Source organism: Dermacentor albipictus, chromosome 8 (genome assembly GCF_038994185.2).
Source record: "Dermacentor albipictus isolate Rhodes 1998 colony chromosome 8, USDA_Dalb.pri_finalv2, whole genome shotgun sequence".
NCBI classification, from domain to species: Eukaryota; Metazoa; Arthropoda; class Arachnida; order Ixodida; family Ixodidae; genus Dermacentor; species Dermacentor albipictus.
Window position 1 is genome coordinate 53,984,118 of NC_091828.1, and position 11,005 is coordinate 53,995,122.

Below are 11,005 nucleotides of genomic sequence, written 5' to 3' on the forward strand. Positions count from 1 at the left end.
TAGTACAATATTGTTCTGCACATGGCACGTGCTGAATTGTTTCCACAGAAATGTTGATGAGAGGGCAAAGGCTCAACGCAAACTACTTCTAATTTTGAAAGAACTAATCTATTCACAAGCGCTAGAAGAGTACTATGATAAGCTGCCACACCTAATGCAATTTGCTCCCAAAGACTCACATACTACATGCAACAGTGGCATTCGTGTAGACAGATGCGGGTGCATGCTTACAGGAAAGAACTTCCAACTTTAGGTAATAACACAAATAAATTTATTGAAAGTCATACTTAGAAGCTGAAATGTTTTCTTAAACCATCGTTGCATTTAGTTGAAGGTGTAGCAGATATGGTTAACTATGTTAATAATGACAGCATATCTCTGGAGTTTGCCAACTGAAAGAAATTTAACTTAACGTTAATGTAACTTGCATAGATGAATTTCAGATGGAACTGTCTCATAGCTGCACTGTGGAGGCCAAAGATAAAATACTTGAACAGTATGAAAAATTAAAGACAGCAAATTACCAGGTTAGCCGAAGCAGTAATTCATATTCTGTCGCATTAGGAAGCAAGAAGTACAATGTAGCACAAAGCTTCGACAATTGTACATACACTTTCTATGGTCAGGATGGCTTGCCATGTGCGCATATTATGGCAGCTCGCCTATTTTCGGTAAGGGAATTGACGCATGCATTTCACAGAGGGGGCGTAAGGAACATTTTCTTGAGGATAGCTGCACGACTTCGAGCACAGGATCGAAAGTAACAAGCAGTGTTCAACCATTACTTTCCATTAAACTAGACACTCCTCAGCAAAAGTACTATTATGCCTATGAGACTGTAATATGTCAAAAGCTGTAGCGATCCTCCTGACAAATTCCAGCACTCAGGAATGAATGGAAAAGCTAGCTTCATGTGAGGCATTTTTCAGAAATTTGAACACATTCACACAAAATCAAGTTGCTGTAACATTGCAAACAAAAATAAACCACACACAGCCTACCGGTCAATTGAGCGCTGCTAATGTATTAGGCAAAGCAGTGAATACAATGAGAGCAGCGTTCCGGGCAAGTTGGTAATCCATTTAATCCATGTAATCCATTGCGCTTGGTGTGTCGTCTTCTTTCACGTCCGTGTCGTTTTTTATGTCGCGCAATATCATTTAAGCAGTGAATACAAAGCTTATTATTCCTGTGGTTAAGGCGAGAAGAGGGCGCCCTAAAAAGGTAAAAGCTATCAAGCGTGTGTTCCGGCCACAGAAGAGCAGAATAACCCTTGCTACTATCAAAGCTGTCATGTTGCAAATTTACAAAAGATATTCACTTACTGAAGATGACTGAAATGCTCTGGTCGACGTCGCTCAAAGTCGGATAGTGTAAATAACATTGCACACCATCTAATAAAAAAAGTTTCCCAGTGTGCGAGGTTTCCAAGATGTTCTATTAGGCCACAGGCTACGTTTCTCTCAGGTCACTGGTATGTTTGTTCAAATTTTGCATGTTCGGAATCCAGATCATTGGCGCACAGTTACCAACATAGGCGCTCCCCAAGATGCAACCTTTGTCAATGATTCCATAGATCAAGACAATCCTCCTTAAGCCATTATGCAGGTTTGTCGTATGTTAATATCGCCATCTCCAACCATAACTTTCTTTAAGAAACCGGCACAGAATCAAAGCACCTCACTTGACCGGTTTGTGTACCATAGCACATGTGTATTACATAGCATCAGAAAAAGCCCCATCACAATTCAATATTAATCAGTCCATGTTACGGAGCCTTAAATGTCCACAAAAAAGAACAATAGGTGATTTTGCAATAACAAATACCTTAACTGTTCATGTGCGAAAAAGAAATACTAGACAAAATTTGCATTGTCCCTGCGGCAGCCAGCATACACAGTAGGCAAAACTATAAACTGTGGAGCATGTTCTAAAATTTACCATGTAGATTGTCTTGGAAAATGGGCACAAAATTTGAATTGGAAAGTAGCTCTATGTCCCCAAGGCATGCCTAGAAATTGTAAAATAATATATGAGAGCTAAAGCAGTGTGAAAACTAAATGAATCTGAGGTCATGCTGAAGGAATAGAGCACTACTTCTCCATTCAATATCCTGAGCTTTCCTTGTATCATTTTTTTTAATTAAGGGAGACACATTCATTGAGAGAAGAGGGCATAAAGTTCATGTTTCTTTGTTTAGGCGTTTTAAATGTGTCTTGCGCTCCACCATTTTAATGGCACTGACAACCAACTAAAATGAGTAATTCTCTTGGTGTACACCAAGACACAAATGTGCTTATATGGGCAGAATTCAACAGGATGTTTACAGTTGAAATACTAGTCGCAATAATTTTTTCATATGCACTGAAAGTCGCCAAACGCTGCATGCCATAGCACTTGACTGTCAAGCTCTGAAGCTGCATTGCGGTTCCAGCATCTGATCAAATTAACAGTGTTGATATACATAAGGCAGCTGTCATTACTGGAACATATTTATTTCACATAGTGTCAATCCCTCATGGGATTATAACAGGAAGAGCAAGTACATACGGTAGTATTTGCGAACAAATATTATAAATAGATTATATAATCATTAGTGTTATTGCAAAGGTTTTGGTTTCCCTAAACAGAAGAATTAAGTGGCTCATCACAAATGCAATATTTGGGTATAATATACTATGACAATGAAGAATCTGAGAAAACAAGAACCCAAACAAGAAAATCAGAAAAAAAACACCTGAAAACACATGTGATATAAAATACCTAATGAACATGACAAACACGATGCAGTCATGCGTATGATGCGTCATACAAAAAACGCTCAGATTAAAGTGTTAGGCTATGAAGATCGGTAACAAACCTGACTATGTAAGTCAGAGCTGTAAGGCAAGATGTTCTTCCACTGAATTAGCAAATGTATCTAATGAGGGGGTGTTACTAATGGATTCACTAAGTTTATTCCACTCTCTTATCGCTAAAGGAAAGAATGAATTCTAAAAGCAATTGGTCGCAACCTGACGAAAGTTTTGTAAGCCAGAAGTTTTGTATCGGGTGGTGCTAGTCGCAGGTGTCTTCCAAGAAAGAAAAGGCGTTTCATTGCAGTTGTAACGGTATTTATATGGGAGTTCCATCTGATGTCATGTGTTAACGTTAATCCAAGGTACTTGTGTTCATGAACTCGTAATAGTGGCACGTCGTTAACGGTATACATAAAGCTCGAGTTACTTTTTTTGATGATTGAAAGAACAGCAGATTTCTTAGCATTGATGGTCATCTGCCAGTCGGCACACCAGTTAGACACAGCTTTCAAGTTGTTGTTTAATGTTAAGTGGTCATCATATGAGTTAATATTTCGATAAAGAATGCAGTCGTCTGCAAATAGCCTAATCTTGCCTGCCAATTTTGCGGGTAGGTCATTAATAAAAATTAGAAATAAAAGGGGAGCCAGAACGCTTCCTTGGGGGACTCCCGATGTTACCCGGGCTGTCTGGGACATCTATCCGTTCACTTCCACAAACTGGGTACGGTTAGTAAGATAGTTGCAAATTCAGTCAATTATGGGGCGTGTACCTAATGTAGTCTCAAGTTTACTTATGAGCTTTTTGTGTGATACCCGATTAAATAAAAAGGCCTTCGAGAAATTGAGTAGGATGAGGTCTGTTTGTCTGTCTTGGTCGACATTAAATGGCATGTCGTGGGTTAGTTCCAGTAGTTGAGTAATTGTAGAAAGGCCTCTGCGAAAGCCATGTTGATATCGTGATAGATCTCATTTTCTAAGAAAACGGTTATATGTTTTAGTGTGATGTGTTCGAGATGTTTGCACACGGTACTCGTAAGCGAAATCGGCCTAAAGTTGGACGGGTCGTCTTTGCAGCCTGACATGTATTGGGGCAACTTTTGCAGATTTCCAATCCTGTGGAAGAACAGATGATGATAATGATTTGTGAAATATTATACAAAGGTACTTCGTCATCCATTCTGCGTATCGTTTCAAGAAAGCGTTGGTTATTTTATCCGGGCCTGGCCCTTTTTTTGTGTCCAGGTTTAGGAGAAGGTTCAGTACTCCGGCCTCCGTGATGGTCAGGAGGCTTAGTGTGCTGTTATTGGTGATTTCAATTTGATGTAGTTTCCCCATCAGGCTCCTTCCTGTTCACTCTTCTTTTAAATTGTATCCAGAATGAAAAAAGGGGCTGACAGATGGAATAGCACACTGTGGTATAAAGTTTGTAAACAGGGATAAGGTGCCTCAGAAAGGCTGGCAGAAGAAGGACATATCTTCGTAAATGGCAGCCGCCTTTGACGAAGATAGGTCATCCTATCGAAACGTTCGCCACTCTTTTAAATGGTGTGAATACTTATCATTGACTTTCCGGGCACAAGTTCGCCCACAATAAACCAGTTTGTTAGTGTGCTCCATTGAAGAGTGCTACATTTCTCGTGGAGGTGCGGGTTATGACTGGTCCCCAGTTCGTACGAGAACGGAGCCTTGACCCTCAGCGATTGGAACCCAGGGAACTCACCCCAGTACATCAGCGCACAAGCCGCCGCATTCGAAGAGACCCGTCCGAGTTCAGACCGCTTCCTGTTGCTACAGGCAACAGTTACCAGCGACGGTGTAACCGTGACCAGCCCAGTGGCATCGTCCCAGCTCATCGTGTACCCACCACGCACGCCCGCGCCCTTCCACGGCGATACGTTCGAAGATGTGGAAGACTGATGAGACCACTTCGAGCGAGTGGCAGATTTCAGCGGCTGGGACGAGGAACGGAAGCTTCGCAACGTGTTCTTCGCGTTAGAAGAGTCAACGAGGACATGGTACGTCAATCATGAAGCGGCGCTAGACAAGCAAGAGTCGGAGGAGCTAGAACACGTTGCCTCACGGGTTACCGACGATGACATAACCGTGCCACCACGATGCAGCATGCTGGTTCGCGTAAGAAACGACGCATTCGCCGACTCGGAAGGTATAGTAGACGCCAACGTCGAGCTGTTGCAAAAAAAGTATTTGCGTATCTCAATTAAGCGATGGGTGTGCTGATGTATTGATTGTTTGTCGTTCCACCGAGTGCATTACATGCATAAGCAAGTTATAAAACAAATGCATTTAGTGCAATATTATTGGTTGCTTTAACGTGGTTTAAAATCATTTTAAAGCCTAGAAGATATATACTGACATGCGTATTAGACGAATTTGTAATTTAGTGCGCTTCGCATCATACCACGAGGGAGCGCTGTGGCGGCGTCATCACATCCATGCACCAGGCGAGCATGGCGGCTAAGCATCGGTGAGGTGCAGTGTCAACAAACTCGTACAACGAGCTTGCAGTGCGCGACGTAGTGATCAGGCTCAACGATGGCCACGATTTCTTGGATAGTTCTGTTCCTTCGTGAGCAATCTTTCCGTGCACCCCATAAGACTGCCAATAGCTTCGGCGATTTTACAGATCGCAACGAGCACCTACTGTTCACGGCGTAATGCTGATTCCGTGAATGTGCCGAGTTCCTCCACTCTGCGCGACTGTGAGCGTCACGAATATTACATAGTGTGTGCAAAAGGAAGACAGCCTATATAGCTACGATGTGACAAGGAGGTGGCGCCGACGATGGATCTCGCCACCAACACAGTGAAGGAGACATCGAGAAACTGTAGATAAGTATATTTATACTGTTTCATGTTTAGCATAATAATAGCGCACGGATTAAGTAACTTTCGTAGTAACGAGCTGAATGTCCAGCAGTTCAAGAAAGGCATTGAGAACCAATGAGTGTTCGTGCTTTTATATCATCTGGGCCCGCGCAAATTTAAAAGTGATCGCGTTTGCCCGAGCTTCGAAGGCATGCCACTCGCCCCAGCAGGCACATGCCACAACCAGAAGCATGGCGGAAAGCGAACTCGGACCACCTGCAGCAAAAAAGGCTAGGTCAGGGCGTCATGCGTCTGCTCTCCAGAAAGAATTAGTGGTGGCCTTCTTGGAGAGGCATCCCAACCTAGCCAGACCGAACAGCGAACTGTCGGGGGCTTCATAGGACACGAACGCGACAAATTGTGGGCTCAGCTGGCGGAGCTCCTCAACGAACGCGGCCCCGTGAAGATGAGTGCGACAAATTGGCGGCGATACTGGTCCGAGATTGTCGCACAAGTCAAGCAGGACGCCGTCGTTGTGTCGGAAGCTGCCGCGTACGTGGCACTGGTATGACTTATTTAGGGAAAAAGACGCTGCTGTTGTCGGTCTGCGTTACGGTCACAATGAAATGTCGCCTTATTCGTAAATTCATTTACTGCTGACCAACTTCGGGCTGCGTGGCCGTGGTGTCACAGTGGCTTTTTAATAGTATTAAATCATGTTAAATACGTTTCTCTAAACGATTGACCAGTTATATTTGCCAGTAACTTTCTCATTCGGAAATTTTCTTCGTATCTCCTTCTTAAACGCGTTTTGCCCTCAATTTCAGTGGCACAGGTGGTAGCAAGCTACCAGGGCTCGGAGGGAGGGTGCTCTCGTTGATTCGCCGTGAATGTGCCGTGGGCTTGGGGCCTTCACTTTTGCTGAAAGACCCCCCACCGGTGAGTGCGGTACCATCGTGAATTCCCCGCTATTTTGAAAATTAGTAGAGCTGAGCAAAGACGAAAGGAAACGGCGTATCACATGTGCGAGTTTTATTGTGGCCGTTGCATTTTGAGAATGGGTTTGTGCAATGTTTTCAAGCACGGCAAAGGTAATGCAAATAATGGCAGAGCTGCAACGGAGCCCTCGAAGAAGAGGCGCGGGACCCTGCCGTGTAGTCGTCTGCTGCCCTTCTGCTGCCGTCCGAAAATTTGGTAAGTGTGCGTTGCAAGCGTTGAGTTGTGAACAGACGGCAGTGTTCAAGAGCGTTGTTTTTCTACTAAATGGCAGGTTTCAAAAGAAGAAATAGCAGGAGGCTAATTATTTGTCGGAAATAAAGGCTACCATCCCAGAAAATGTGTTCATTTACTTGGCGGTCTTGCTCGCAGACGGCCAGTTTGCCTGTGTTTGTAGATGAACGAAGATCACCACAGCACCATGCCTGCGCGTCAAATCACTATTCGCCAAGAAGAAATTGTGGAGAATTTTATGGAAACTAACCCCCGGCTTGCTAGTAGGTCGGGGAAATTCAGTGGGGAATTTTTGGCCGCCAAAAGGCAGCTGTTGTGGAAGCAACTGGCGGCACTTCTCAATGCAGAAGGCCCGCCAGTCAACACAGAGCGAGAGTGGAGGCTGTGGTGGTGCAAGTTCGTGTACAAACGCAGGCATGACGCGGTTAATCTTTCGGCCGAGCAGAGGTGAGTGAAAAGTAGGCTTTAATGAATACGGTTCGTATTCTTACGAGCGCACTGTCTCCTTGCAGGGCAATTGGCGGCGGCCGACTGGGGGGCATACGAGGCCGCGTCCTTCAACTCGTTGGGGGTGGCTGCGCCACTGGGCACGGAGAGCCCTTTTACGTGTTGAGCAGCTCTGAGGTGAGGTTACTATTTTGCAAGCGTACTCTTGTGTTTTGCTTTTCGATGGTGATGCCAGTGCCTCTGGTTTTAAATACCACCACTCTTATCCCCATTATATAACCCCCATTATCGTGATGACACCGAACTGTTTGGCAATATCAGGTTAGCGGTATCTGCCCCCCTGAAGGTTTACCTACGGATGGCATATTTATATGCCGTGTCAGCGAGTGCATACCTCAACTGGCCAGGCAACACGCTGGAGGAAAGTGTGGTGCAAGAGATGAGTCGGAAGGAGCCGACTTACGCCCTAATGCAGCTCGGTAGGTACACGCTTGCCTTAGGACGTTACCCGTTTCGATCACCAACCGACAACAGCCGAAGTGGTAGGGTTCCAGAAAATAAATTTTGAACGTGCCAACTCCTCGTCAACCCCCATAATCGTGATGACACCGAACTGTTTGAACTGTATGGCAAGATCAGGTTAGCGGTATCTGCCCCCTGGAGGTGTACCTACGGCAGGCATATTTATATGCCGTGTTAGGGAGTGCATACGTTAACTGGCCAGGCAACACGCTGGAGGAAAGTGTCGTGCAGGAAAAGAGTCGGAACGAGCGGACTTACGCCCTAATGCAGCTCGGTAGGTACACGCTGCCTTAGGACTTTTCCTGTTTCGATCACCAACCGACAACTGCCGAGGTGGTAGAGTTCCAGGAAATAACTTTTGAACGTGCCATCTCTTCGGTAACCCCCATTATCGTCAAGACACCAAACTGTTTGGCAAGATCAGGTTAGCAGTATCTGATCCCCTGGAGGTAGAAGTTCTCGTTCTTGTTCCAAGCAGAGGCTGTTGACGATCCCAAAACCTCCCCCTGAACAACTGGTAAGCAGCGGTGAGACACGGATCAACGAGGCTTGTCTATCAAGTCGCAACTGAATGAAGCGTTCACGATGGTCCACGCCGGATTCTTGGCTGCGAGGTGGTGAGTGTGGGACTTTCTCTGCTGAGTTTTCCAGGTTTTGCTGATGGCCTAGAACAGAACGGCTAATTCGAGCTATTTTCGCCTAGTCAGGTTGCAGGAACATATTTGTGTACAGTAGAGCGAGCAGCACTGAAAGCAGCCATAACTTCGAAGTCATTGCGTAAACCAGAATTCCTCGAGCAGGCGGAGGCGTTACACCTGGACGTCACTGACGCACACCGAAAACAGCAGTAGATTAAGGGAATTCATTCTCTAGAGGATGAGGACGGTAAGGTTACGGAATGCATAGAGATAGGGAGACTGCAAGAAGTCAGGCAGAAGAACGTAAACAGAAACAGCGTGACAAAAGGAACACGCACTTGAATTGAAGCGACTCCAGCATGAAATGGAACGCGCTCGAGCAGCAGGGTGAAGGGGCTAAGCAAACACTGAAGGAGAGCGCGTATAGTTAAAGATAACAGAGCTAAGGCCGCCCTTTTAAGCTCGGAGGACACTGCTTTGTTCTTCGTAACCTTCGAACAGATGTCGACGATGGGGTCTTATGGTGCAAGGGCCAAGTATGGTCAACGAGCACCATGCGAGTGTTAATCAGTTAGCAATGTAATGGTATGATGTGTAAAAGGGCCTTAATGCAGTCCATGTAAAGTGCGAAAAATGTATCTGTATTATTATAGCAAAGAACTAACTAGGTCTCCAAAGGTGAAGAAGACTAAGTGACAAGAGCCAAGGGATTCTCGGCAGCTGTTTATATACGCTTTCTAAATACACCGTGTAAACAGCTTTACACCCGTGACATTTTGGTGGAGGTGCGGCGTACGCGTCTTCGCCACGGCGCTGCGCAGCGTACGTCTCACCCAGCCTGGGACCATGCTTCATGTGCAAGGCACCGCATCTGCAGCTGCAATGTATACTACGCATACCCAGTACGTTGCTCTACCTCAGCCGGAAATTCACCGGCCTCAATGGTGTTGACTTGGAAGAATGGTTGAAGATGTATGAGCGCGTCAGCAAGGTTAGCAGTTGGGAACCGACCATAATGCTGGCCAATGTGATGTTTTACCTTGACGGAACACCGCTAACGTGGTTTTATACACACGAGGTAGAGCTAACCAGCTGGGACTTGTTCAAAGAAAAGCGTGTGAGCCGTTTATCCATCGCGATCTTTGGACGCTATTAAAGATCTTCGAAAGAGTCAAAGGTATACAGACCTTTTGGCCAGAGAGCCGATTTCCGCCAAACTAGCAATAATGATGTCTTGCAACTTGTCCCCCATCAATTTCTATGATGAAGCGCCCTCCACTGTAGAGTCAATGAATGTTGAGGATGTCAATCAAATTTTCTCCAACTACAATCTTAATTTTCCAGGGCTGGCAGATTACACATGTAACACTCCAATAACAATGCCTGATCTGGCTATTTACAAACACTTTGGAGTTAAAAAAAGAAAACGAAAGCAGGCGAAGAACGCGAAAGTGCGCCTCATCCGCAACAAGAATGAGAAAGCTAGGGATATCAAAAGGCGACGGTACAAGGAGCATCAACGTCTATATAGCTTAGGTCCGAAAGTTCTCTTAGAACTAATATGTCCACAAGGGGGGCTTGGACAAATTGAAATCAATGACATTGACAATACCTTTGACGGCATTTTAGGGTTAGAATCAATTCCAGTAGATAAATTAGGTGTGAAAGAAAATTAATTGCCTTGTAAACCTAACCTTTTTTCCGAGGAAGAAATTGAAATGTTAATGAAAAAGATGAGCGTGGGTTCGGACCCGGGTGCGGACTGTTCGTGAAATGAATAAATTCCAAGCGCCATTTGGACTATAACCTCTAATATATTTGAGTTTGCGGTGCCTGCCGGATGATTTCCGGCACTCAAGAACTTTTTATTCCTAAAAGCTGCGCAGCGGCCACAGCGGCCGAGCTTTGCCTAATCACCATTGCCTCGGTGGTTGTTCGCACCTTTTCCGGATTGCTTCTTCTACGTTTACGAGATTCTTACCATTTCAATAGATTACAAAGTGGTTTCTTTCCGGACAGGGCTGCTCAATCGAATCTCGTTCTTCTGCAAGGCGTCCTGAAACACGCCAAGAAGTTTCGGACCGCTCGTCGCAGCCTCACTCGACCTATGGAAAGCCTTTAACTCAATAGGTCACAACGCCCTTTTTACGGCTCTTGAAGAGGGCAGTGGCCACATCGAATATTCCGATATATCCGAGACATGAGACAGCTTCTCAAGCAATTACATTCATTACAGAGGTAAAAGTGACAAAGTAAGAGTTTATGTCCAGAGAGGCATTAAACAGGCCGACCATTTGTCTCCGTTTCTATTTAATCTAACTCTAGACCCCCTACTAAATGAACTAAACTCATCGGCATTCGGATATGCAGTCAATGGTAAAAGGACCGCTGCCATGGCAAATGCAGATTCCTATTTGTCGCCTCGTCGTACGAAGAACTGCAGACAAACCTGGAGGATGCAGAGAGCCACTTCAAAAAATCGGATTAGCGTTAACCCCACTAAAACCTAATATTTTGGTTGGCGGTGGAACTCCCACCGGTC